This window comes from Taeniopygia guttata, chromosome 10, assembly GCF_048771995.1.
Source record: "Taeniopygia guttata chromosome 10, bTaeGut7.mat, whole genome shotgun sequence".
Classification (NCBI taxonomy): Eukaryota; Metazoa; Chordata; class Aves; order Passeriformes; family Estrildidae; genus Taeniopygia; species Taeniopygia guttata.
In genome coordinates, this window is record NC_133035.1 from 673,194 (window position 1) to 685,175 (window position 11,982).

At 45.2% G+C, this 11,982-nt stretch overlaps 1 long non-coding RNA gene across 1 annotated transcript; it reads right to left on the reverse strand.

The window, feature by feature from the left end:
• Positions 1 to 1,204: 1,204 nt before the first annotated feature.
• On the reverse strand, positions 1,205 to 11,838 carry LOC140684795 (uncharacterized). The gene is made up of 2 exons (XR_012057606.1): positions 3,140 to 11,838; positions 1,205 to 1,705 (listed from the first exon to the last, which is right to left on the reverse strand). It is a non-coding gene; the product is annotated as an uncharacterized lncRNA (long non-coding RNA).
• Between the last annotated feature and the right edge of the window lie 144 nt (positions 11,839 to 11,982).

Genomic DNA, 11,982 nt, shown 5'->3' on the forward strand with positions numbered 1-11,982 from the left:
GCAGCACAGAAAATAATCCACTCACACAGCCCTGCTTCAGTGCCTCCTCTCTCAGCTCTCCACACAGCAAGGCCTTTCTGCAGAGCCACGCCATTTTCACTTCGCCATGTTTTTGGCCTCAGTCTGTGTCTGGGAAACATTGCCCCATCTGTTTGGGGTGTGTGTGTCTCAGGCAACTCTCACTTGCACGAAATGAAGCTGTGCTCAGCTTTATCTGCAGTTACAGCTGAGTGCATCCACCTTAGCTGGGCAGCCACTGGCTGAGGTTGGCTGAGCCTGTTGGCTTCATCTGGTGAAAGGTAAATGACTTAAAGGATGAAAACAGGGTTTTTTAATTGCCAAGCCACTTGAATCAATAGGGAACTCTACATGCTAGTACGTGTGGTCTCCACGGACCCCATATGAAAGATGAAGGCAGCTGTGACCTCGCTTCATCACCCTTGCCTCAATCAATTGCTACCAGCTTTTAAGGTCCCAAAAGGTGTGATTAAATCTCTGCTGCACGCAGTTAGTGTTTCCTAGCATATAGCCCATTGTCCTGACTGAAAGGACCTAAAAGCCCCTATTCTGTGAGGGTTAATGACCAGATGTCCCTGGAAGGAAGCCCATCAGCCCTGGGCCTCAGTGCCAGAAATTACTGCAGCTGATTTCATTTCCCTTTGCATCCATGTTGCAGCTTTGGTGGCAGCGTGAAGCATTTCACTCGGCTAAAGGAGCCTGTGGGTACAGGGATAATCCCAGTGATGTCCTGAAAAAGGACTGGAAAGAGACTGGTATTACTCCATTATGTTGCTCTTAGTCTATGAGAGGACGCTTCAGAGGGATGCAAACTCAAACACTTCCACACCTGAGAGTGTGGTAGAGCATAATTTAAGTCCATAAATGTAGCACTTTCTTTGCAGCAGTCCCTCTTATGGAGTGAGTGCTTGTGTAAGTGTGACAGTGCCAACAAGGTCTGAATCAGATTGTCCTCTTGTAATAGCAAGGCTTTAATAAGGCCTGAACAGGACAATTGCACTGTCTGTGTAAAAACAGTAAGGACAAGTTTATGGTCTGCAGCAGTAGATGCTTCAGCACCTTTAACAGGAAGGGAATTGGCAGTGTACTTTGGAGAAATAAATAAACAAAGAAAAAATTGCCTTATAGGGTGTAGGTATATGACACATGTAGGAGACTGTTATAAATGAAAATTTGTCCAGCCAAATTTAAAATGAAAAAATAAAATATTTATTTGCAATCAAATTCTATCTAGCCAGCCACAAGGAAAGAACAGAGCCAAGCCCAGGGTCGGCCCTGGGTGTGCAACAAGGAGTCAGCCTCAGCAGAGGTTTCCTCTATGCCCACACACCTCCATCCTGGCACAAGCGGTTTTTATAGGGAAAATTCCGCCTGAGGAAAGACTGAGTCAGTCTTTTCTTCTATTCAGAGTCCATAGGTTAATAAGATTTTCTTTTTTGGTGATGAGGAAGAACAATTCAATGTCTGGAGTTGGTGAATCCCTTGATGAAATTTACAGAACGCTGCATTCACATGGATCTGCCCGAGGATTTCCATGAGATCCGTCCCGGGTCATTCACGCCATGATCAGGGCTGGGTGTCCCTGTATCGCCCCAGATACGCCCATCTCTGGAGGAGCCACATCCTTTTACTTGTAAATTGGGTTTCCACATACACCACGTTTCGCCTGCGAGGCTGGGGGGGACTCCTGATACAAAAGTGTAAGAAATATTCAATATCACATATATCATACTAGAAATGGCGCAAGTTATATCTACTACACATAACAAAAGGACTCTCTGAGTAGCTGCCTTTCTTGTACTTTTCTTGCATTCTGTCTCCTTGTTGATTCCAGAGCTCTGGAGGCTGCGAGGATACTTCACTTCAAGGAAAACCCTGACACTGGTATTCTGCTCTCCACATGGTGTATTATTGACAGTACAATTGGAAAGGAATTTAATTTGCACAGTAGAATCAGGGTATGTGGTAATTACTGGAGCATCATTCTTAGTCTTATGGGATGTTTTAAAAGTTATTAATTAAAGCTTTTCTCTTCCTTTGCACATTAGAATTTTGAAAAATTTTGGATAGCGTTAATAAATCTTTAGTCTCTGTAGCCAGCAGCAACTAGCTTTTGGAGAAAGAAAAGCCCTGAGGTCTTCTTTCCAGGCAGTTGTGCCTTGCAGGTGAGCCTGTGTGTAAGGACAGATCATTAAGGATTTGCTGCTCTGAGATGGAGGCAGAAATAAACTTACACATACATAGAATATGGAACACAGATCAATCCAGCCATGATTCAGTTTGAGTGCAAGATTAGTTTCTTTTGAAATGCCATCAGAAAGCATCTGCTCAAAATGTAGGTCACAGCAACAAAGGCTGTGGGAGGGATTGACTGAGGCGAAAGGAATGAAGCTGAAATTGCCTATGTTCAACAGCTGTCTAAGTCTAAGCCAGATGTCTGCAACACTAAATACTCTGTGGCAACAGAGGTTTGTAGCAATGTAGACCCAATAGCGGGGAAAAAATTGACTTGTACATTTCTATAAGTCCACACAGTGACCTCGTAACTCTCTTACTTGTGCTATTGCTAAAAGTCTCTGCTTCTCTTCATGCTAAAAGTGTGTCAAACACTCATTTTCACAGCTAGCTCATGTTATGTTTTTTCTAGTGCCTCACTTCCTTGTCCTGAATAAAATATTTGTTCTTTGAGCTCAGTACATGAACCAAACATTGAACGAGATTAAGATGACCAGCAGATGATGGGAATAAGAAAATGCAGCTAGACTCATTCCACATAAACAAATATTTTGAGGTGCACTGCTCAGGCAAACTGATTAGTTTGCCAGCTGTACGCAGAGCTAGAGAAGAAATTAAAAAGGTGGAGTATGCTGAAAACTGCAGAGGGAAAGAAACTGCAGCGGGGTACACTGATTCATAATGCAGCAGGGAAAGAATGAGGTTTAGACATGGATCTGCTGGGTTTTAGGATTCTTTCTTCTTTGAGAGACAGTCTGTCTGTGAGACACTTTCTATACTATCATGCCAGCAGTGGAGTGGAAACTTCTTTTTTTAACAAGCAGAAGGAGCGGGGAAAGCCCTGCATACAGCCCAAGCTCCCATAAGTGGAAAATATCATATGTACCTTTTTAAAATCCGTCAGGATGCAGCTGCAGATAATGAAGACAAATGATTCCTTCAAAATAAAGATAATAATGGAAACAGGCTATGCCTGAAATTCACCTCAGCTTTAGATTCTGATGCCAACGAAGGTAATAATATAAAGGAGCCTATTAATACAGTAAGATGCAGAAATAGATGAAAATTGCAAGGATGGAGGGTTACTTAAAATCTCAAAGAGATGTATACAGAAGTGTCTGAGACAGGAAATCATCACTGAGATCATGAAAGCATGAACAGTCATGATGAATATCAGAAATACTTTATGACTTACCTTTATTTGCAGATAGAAGGAGTAGCACCTCTAGTGCCCTCTGCAAAATGAGACATTTCAGCAAACAGCATTAAGTGGAAAACAGTCAGAATGTTTTCAGAAATACACTTCTTTTTGTCAAGAAATATCAGTCAGGCCCCAAACTTCTCCAATCAGCAATGGAAGATTAACTATGAAAACTCAGTCGGTTTAGGGTAGTTTTTCTACTGAAAAAGCAGCCAATTACAGAAAATATCCCAGTAATTTTGGCACTCAATGGTATTACAAGAGACACAGGAAAGTTTGTTCCAAGTTCCCCTTCCTGTTTAGATGATGCTATGAGCTTCAGTCAGATGATACAGAAGATGCCTGCTTTTGGTAAGAGCTTTTTGGCAGCCTGGAGATTCTCCTAATCCCTGAAAGTGATGAAAAGATCTGAGAGAAAGAAATCTAAACTATATGCACTTCTAAAAAAGAATACTGGTCACCTTATCAGTTCACACTTAATGCTATCTGATAACACAGCAAGGCTGGAATGTCTTTTTGTGTTACTTCCACTGATTTTAAAGAAAATTTGGGACACAAATGAAACTGAATATAAAAAAGTATATTTTGAGCCAAAGTGGGAACTGAGAAATTTCAAGGATGAGGTGAGCCATCTGGGAAAGTAGGAAGCCTGGTTCATTTCTATCAAACTCCTCACAGCATTCCTGGATGATAACGCAGGCACTGCCTGAGGCCTCATGAACCCTGAGCAGCAGGGTAGGCCTGTTCTATGTACAAAACATACAAAGGTGTCAGTAAGGTCTGGTAAGAACAAGGCTGTAGGTTTAAGGGACACGCAGCATTGGAATAGCTCTACTTAGAGATCAGTGCTGAAAGAACAGCTGGCAGCTTAAATTAATAAGGTTTAATCTGTTATCCAAGGAGAACGTACATGTATCACAAAAGTCTGTGACCTCCCAGAGGGATACTCGCTGCTTAACTTCACTAGGATGGGTTAGAAATTAGGCCCTTCAAGTCCTCTCCTCTACTGATTAATAATTTCAAATACTTTTGAGAATCTATTTCACACCTGGCCTTGAAACCTCAGCTTGCACTTTTTAAAATTTGCCCTGTTAGCTCTCTTAGACATTCACACATTCACAAAATCCCCCTGAGCCACAGTATCACCCAAGCAGTCTCTGACACACAGGGCAGTGCTGTGGGAGCAGAAGGGCCATGCCACTGCTCCTGATGGCCACTGGTACTCTGAGCTCTCTGCCAGTTCTCAGATGCTGAGGCCATTGCAGCAGTCTCTGTTCCATGTGCACAGTCCATATTACAGTGGAGTCTGGGACTGGAAGCAGCAGTACATTTCTGCTAAACAGAAAAATACTGCTACTAAGAGAACAAAGCCTTTCAATGTGATTAACATTTTATTGCCTGGGCAGTAGGTATCAAAGGGCTTTTTGGCTCTTCTTGAGCCACTTCAGTCCAGTTGGATTAAAATCAGCGCAGCTGTTCCCCCACTGACTTTAAAAATGCTTCCAGTAAATGCCACTTCCTGCTGTTGCTGTCCCTCCTTCTGGAAGCTGCATCACCCTGTTAGCTTAGCTCAAATGCTTGTTCTTCTGCTCCCTCCTCCCCCTCCTCTTCCTCTTCCTCCCCTGTGTATTTGCTTTAGACCTAGTCTCCATCCCTATATCCTCTGCACTTCCCAGCAACAATTGTCAGCACAACATTGAGTGGGATGGTGGGGGTCACTAATAAGGAAATGGAATTGCCCACAAGAACAAGTGGGGCTGTGACTATGGGAGATGCCAAGTTACTCCTGCTCTGCTCTCCCACCTACACCGGGCTTGGGCACCAGGACTGGATGCTCTCCCTGGCTCTTCCTGCATTGATAGATAGGTGAACTCTGCTGGAGCCAGCCAATCCCCTGTGTGCCAGGGAGCTGCTCAGCAGAGGCAGGATAGCTATTTCCTTGCCATGCCATGTGGAGGTGAAACTTTCAGATAGTGAGGACTTTAAAACCAGCAGTAACAGATGTTTCTGCCTCTGCTGTGGATAAAGGGGTGCAGAAATCTCTGGTAGCAATGCATGGATGAAGAGGGGCTGGAAGACTCTAACTGCACTTGGAAGTAAGTAACAGAGAGTGTAAATTTTAAAGAAAAGACTTCAGAGTGTCTGTGCAGAAGAAGCCAGAACAGCAGAACTGAAGCAGCTCCTCTTCTGTTAAAGAACTGCAGATGGGTGATCCCAGTGGGATGCTGAGCAATAGAGTGACAGAAGTAGGGTTCAGAGTTGTCTAAGCTCCTTTAATATCTCGCTATGCACTGCCATGCTCTAGCCTAGATTTCACTCCATCCCTAGGATGCCGATGCCATCTGCAGGAGCCACTCGATCCAGCCGCCTGCAAGCTACAATAGCTGTGAAGGGAAGATCTAATTCTAGTAGTCAAAGAGGTGACAGAAGACAGACTCCATCTGCCTCCCTGCCTGCACCCCAGGAAGGAAGCACAGCCCCTTTTTGTGGAGAGAGCTGCTATGGTGTGTGGCATGAAAACCACCTCTCTCAGGCAGGGTCCAGGGGTGAGGGAGATTAGTTTGCTCAGGCACCCTCCTATTTTAGGGTGTAAATTGAAGATCTCTCCTTGTAGAGCTGGGCTTCCCACCTCCAGTAAAAGTGTGTTTGACAGTATTTAGGCAGAATGTTTTCTGCTCCCACAGATTTCTCTCTTAGTATGCCTCATAGGTCTATGGAACTCTTAGCCAGTGCTGACTTGAGGACCATTTTCTCAGACAGAGGAGACCATGTTCCTAGCTCACACTGTTGACAGTTTGTAGGAAGGAGGGGTATGGTTTTGAGTGGTCATTAGCTTAAAGAGTTGGGGATTATCTTGCTAAAAGACTCAAACAGTTCACTATATTAAGTCCTGAGTACACCTCCAACACCTCGCTGTCCTTTGGGTTACAATGACTGAGCTCAAAGCACAACTTGCTGCAAGCCACATCCCACATCTCCAGAAAACAAAGAGGCTTGTCCTGCTGTGGATGTTTCTCTGGATGACTGAGGATTGTCAGATGTGGATGAGCTGTCATCATATTAGATACAGTTAATAGCAACCAGCAGTTAAAAGGAGTTTTACCACCATCCATACTTATGCACTCGGGAATTGCAGTGCATAGTGCTGAAGGATGTTTCTTAATGATTGTTCTTGCCAACTCTCATTAAATCCCCTAAATTGCTTTCTCATGGATGTATGCAGTGTGTTCCCTGCTGCCATCCCTCTCTGAAGGGATGACGCTCTTGGCCCTCTGCAGCTGGGATGCACGCAGCAGTGATGCCCAGAATTCCACCCCCACTCCAAACTGCACCCCCCACACCCTTCTTTCCTGCAGGTGTGAGAAATGCCCCTACTGGTACTTGCCAAATGAAGTTTTCTCCTGCAGTGAGTGAGGAAAGAAAGCAATTTGGCTCGCCAGAACATGTACGAGCACATGGCAGGTGACCACTGCCTTCCTGAGAATGAAAACATTCGTTCCCAGAGGCCAGCAGTGCCTGAGCTTGCAAAAAATCCTGAGGTAAGAAAGCTGAACTGTGCCTCCCATCTCCCTTTCCAGCAGCATTGAGGAAAGAAGGCAACAGACGCCATCCATTTAAAACAAGCATGTCAGTAACAACCACAGCCTGAACCAAACCAGATGTGATCTCCAGGGCTGTTAAGCCTGATACTGCACAGACTGCTCTAAGAACTGGGTAGTGTAGCTTGAGGTTCCCCAGTTGCTTGTTGCACTTCCTGAAATGAAGACCTCAGGCTCACAACTCAGAGTTCAATTAATATGCCATCAGCACAAAAGAGTCCTTCTTCTTCCTGACATCTCTGGGAAAAGACTTTGCACTCACTTAGACTCTGTTAAGTAACTAGAAAAGGCATTTTTTTTCAAGCTCCCTAATGATACAGGAGGCTCAACAGTGCTGCAACCTGAAAATAGGTGCCTGGCTTCAGATTAGCCAAAGTTCACCATCCTATTCCTCTGTTAGATGATTGGAAGTAAGCATGTTTACTGAATTTCGCTTTTGGTACTAATGAACTCCTCACAGCAAGGCTGTTCTCCCAAACACAGTTTCTGCAGGATCCTGTACACAAGCACTTCCCTCACATGTAAAAATCATCTTGAACAGCTTTCCTCCACTTAGAGAAGAAAATGTACTGGGCTCAAGAAATAAGTTTTAAAAATTTGAGCCTCTTCATATACCCAACTTTAGAACAGCTCATGTGCTATCTCTAGATATTCATGAGACAGCATTATCATCTGATTTACTAAGAGTTTGCTGAATGCTAGGGAGGGACTTTTAGAGGGGTGTTAGAGTTGTATACTTCTGTTTGAATGGCAGCTCTTGTAAGAAGAGATTGAAATTGATTTTTTATTTTCTTAGTGCCAGCACTTTAGATGAAAAATTATGACAGCAACTTCAATTGCCAGCAGTCTGAGACAACAAATATTCCGGGTATGAGAAATATAGGTAGTGTTATTTCTTAGTGGAGCCTTAGCATGAGTAAGGAACTTGACTTTTAGTGTCTTTCATGACAGGGGCTCACACAGAACACACTTGTGGCCATACCCTTTTGTCAAGAAATGCTTTTTCCTTTGGCAGTTATGAATCTACTTACTTTAACATAAGGGACAAAAAAGCAAAGCTTACATTCATATTCTTGAAGATGACATGGTAGCACTGAGGATACTGTATTTAAAAAATTAATTTACAGAAGCAAAGATTGTATCTTAGACCACGTGGTGTCAAAACTAAATATTCAGTCATGTTCTTACTGAAGTATCCAGTCTGCCATGTTCTTAGTTTACATCTCACCTAATTCCTGTGGCTTTGCTGCTGTGGCACAAGACACAGGAGTATGTGACCACTTGATTTTCTTACAAATTGTGCAATCTGAATTTTACAAACCTTTGTTTCAGTTTGTTACTGAAATGTGACAATGTCAAAATATCTTTGTGATCTTTTTAATCAGCTGCCCCAACTTTGACTATGCTTAGATATTGTGTCTTACCCACTCTGTACCTTCACCTGTGGATTTTAGACTTGATGTACTGACCTAAATTTCTTAAATAAATATTCTAAAGAGGTTTCCCAAATTTTCTAAATCTCATATATCCATTCAATTGGAAGAAAACCAGGTTGCTGTGTAATTTTTTCCATCTATAGGTGGTTATGAACATTTTTGCTCCCTTCCTCTAAAGATGTCTCACTGTCTCACAAGAACAGTGTAAGATTTAGTGCGCCTAAGCTTCAAGTACAGCAGTCATATGGAAGCCAGGATTAGAAGCGGTTTGATTCAAAGGGCTGTGGTTCAAACTTCTGCATCAACCTGCTTCTCCTGCAGAGGAATGGATGCTGTGGATGCTGTCTGGTTGTCATTGCTATTGCCTTTCTTCTGTCTTTATAGGGAAAACAGAGGAAAACAAAAGAAGGACACAACTACAAAAGCTGTGTCTTGCACTGCACTGGGTTTCCTCCAGCTTGCTGTGGTCTCTTTTGTGTGACAGTGCTGTGGAACACAGACCTGAGAGCAATATTTAGCTCAGCTTTTTCTACAGCAAAACTGCTTTCTCTGTTTGAAGGCTGAAATATGGTGAATGGCAATATTGAAATTCTTTATATTGAGTGACTGCCTTTCACACAAGTATCATAACATAATTCCCTCTTACTCACATTCTCTTCTTCACTAAGACTCTGCTTAGCCTGCTTCTGTCAGCTCTAATTACAAACCAGCAATACCCATCCTTGCTTTCTTCTGGATAAGCTCTCCCTTGAATTTGACTTATTTCAGGATGTTGGATGCCAGTTGGGAAATGGAAAATACATTCTGGAAACTGCAAAACCAAGTTTCGTTCCTAGACAGTTACACATTTCCTTAAGGGACTGAATTCTAGAAGAATCACACAAAAAATAGTAAGCAGAACAGTGCAGTAGCTCAGGTGGTAATAAGCAAAAAGAAAGTTTTCAGTATAAAATGAAAGCCAAACATTGTGTTAAAACCAAATACATATGCAATTTGCTTTCCAAGAATCTGTCTGGTATGTAGGAAGGACACAAACCTCTAAATATTTTGGGTTAAAGGATTTCACATGTGAGCAAGAAATACTCCATGCTGCCTAAAATTCCTTTCTTTGGATGTGCCTGACACACAGAAGTCAGCCTTCAGCCAACAAAGGGAGATAACTAGCAGCTGTTTGTTCACTGGCATCCTGAGGACTGAGCCCTGAGAGCCTGGGGTGTCTTTGGCAAAGGAGAACAACTGGTGAGTGATGGTTCAGCACATCCCTGGAGATGCTTCTTATCAGAATTTGTCAAGAGAAAGCTCCAGCATTTGTCTGCCAACACTTCATATGCTTGTCACCACAGCTGCTGCCTGATTCCCATGGAGCTCAGGTGTGGCTGGCAGGAGAGGCAGCCTTGTATGCTGGGACGAGGGACTGGGCTGGGTTCTGTCATGGGAAAGGACTGCACTGATCCAGCAAGGGTAAAAGCTACCCCTGAGATGCCACATGAGTGATCTCTTCAAAGACAGCTTTAGGCACCCTGAATGTGCTTTACACAGCAGAATTTGAGGAGCCCCTCTACACAAATCTTGGCCACATTCTTCATAATCTTTCCACCCATCCCATTTTCCCTCTTTCTGCAGTTTGTCAGAGATAGATCAGGCATCATTGCAACAACCTGGAACAGGGAAAAAGCGACCAGAATTAGGGTTGCTTATGAAGTTTTGAGCATAACTATTGCAATCAGTGTGTCAAGTCCCTCTGTCACTATTCAGGAAGGCAATGGCAGTTTAGGTCAAAAGTGATGCAGGCAAAAAGAAAAATTGATTGATTAGAGGCTGAGATGCAGACATCTTTTTGGTAATCATCTTTTCCGCCTGAGCCTGGTGGTGAGTTCTGGCTGCATTAGTGTCTAAAGCCTAGGCACTGTCTATGTCTTACAGCCTAGAGAAATTACTATTGCTTGACTTGTTCACCACTGTGAGTTTGGCCTCATGTACTGCTACTGTTGCACTAAAGATGAACACAAAAATAAAATTCCACCATCCAGCAAAGAAAAAAGCCTATTATTTAAGAGGAATAAAAGAAGAAAGATATGCAAAGGAAAAATCCTTGTGAAGAAATCAAGCATCAGGGACTAAAGAGCAAGAGCCAGGTCAGGCACAGCTGTAAGGTGGAGCACAGAGCACAAACTTTCTGCTCTCAGTGTGGGCTGTGGTAATGTTCATGCCCTGCAGTGGGACACAGCTCATGGGGACTTCTAATGGCCTGCCCTGGGACAGGTGTGCTAGCACGTGTTTATTTCCTTAGGATCACCCTTTGCCTTCGGAGCAGCTGGAGGTGGGACCACCAAGAGCTATCCTGTTTAGGAAGGACATTGAGAGGCTTGAGTGTCCAGAGGTGGGCAACAAGGCTGGTGAGGGGCTCGGAACACAAGTCCTATGAGGAATGGCTGAGGGAGCTGGGGTTGTTCAGCCTGGAGAAGAGGAGGCTCAGAGGTGACCTTATTGCTCTCTACGGCTCCCTGAAGGGAGGCTGCAGACAGGTGGGGTTGGTCTCTTCCACTGGGCAGCACTGACAGAACAAGAGGACACAGTCTCAAGCTATGTCAGGGAAGATATAGGTTGGACATTAGGAAAAAAAATTTAACCAAAAGAATACTAAAGTACTGGAACTATCTTCCCAGGGAGGTGGTGGAATCACCATCTCTGGATGTGTTTAAAAAAGACTGGACATGGCACTCGGTGCTATAGTCTAGTTGAGGTGTTGGGGCATGGGTTGGACTTGATGATCTCTGAGGTCTCTTCCAAGCTCGTTACTCTGTGATTCTGTGTTCCGGGCGTTGCTGCTGGGCCCGCAGCTCCGCAGGGCTCGGCTGGGCGCTGCCCTGCCCCGAGTGCGAGCCGCGGACAGGCTGGCGAGGAGAAGGTGCTGCGGGAGCCCGCAACGCGTTCCGCTACCTGAAAGCGTCCCACAGGGAAGGTGGGCAGGAACTATGGTGATAGGACAAGGGGGAATGGGCACAAATTCAAAAGGGGAAATTTAGATGAGATATTAGGAAGACATTCTTTACTGTGAGGGTGGCGAGGCGCTGGAACAGGCTTTCCAGGGACACTGTGTATGCATCGTCCCTGGAAGCGTTCAACGTCAGGTCGGATGGAGCTTAAAGCGTATGATCCCTCGGCCTCGCAGGCTGCGCTGAGCGGCGGCCGCAGCGCTGCGGGGCCGCGCCCGGGGCTGAGCCCCGTCCGGCCGGCCCGGCCCGGCCCGGCCCGGGGAGCCCCCGAGCCCCGCGCGGACACGTCCCCTCACGGTCCCGCCCGCCCCCGAGCCCCGCGCGGACACGTCCCCTCCTGGTCCCGCCCGCCCCCGAGCCCTGCGCGGACACGTCCCCTCACGGTCCCGCCCGCCCCCGAGCCCTGCGCGGACACGTCCCCTCACGGTCCCGCCCGCCCCCTCACGGTCCCGCCCGCCCCCTCACGGTCCCGCCCCGGCGCGGCCCGGCCGGCAGCT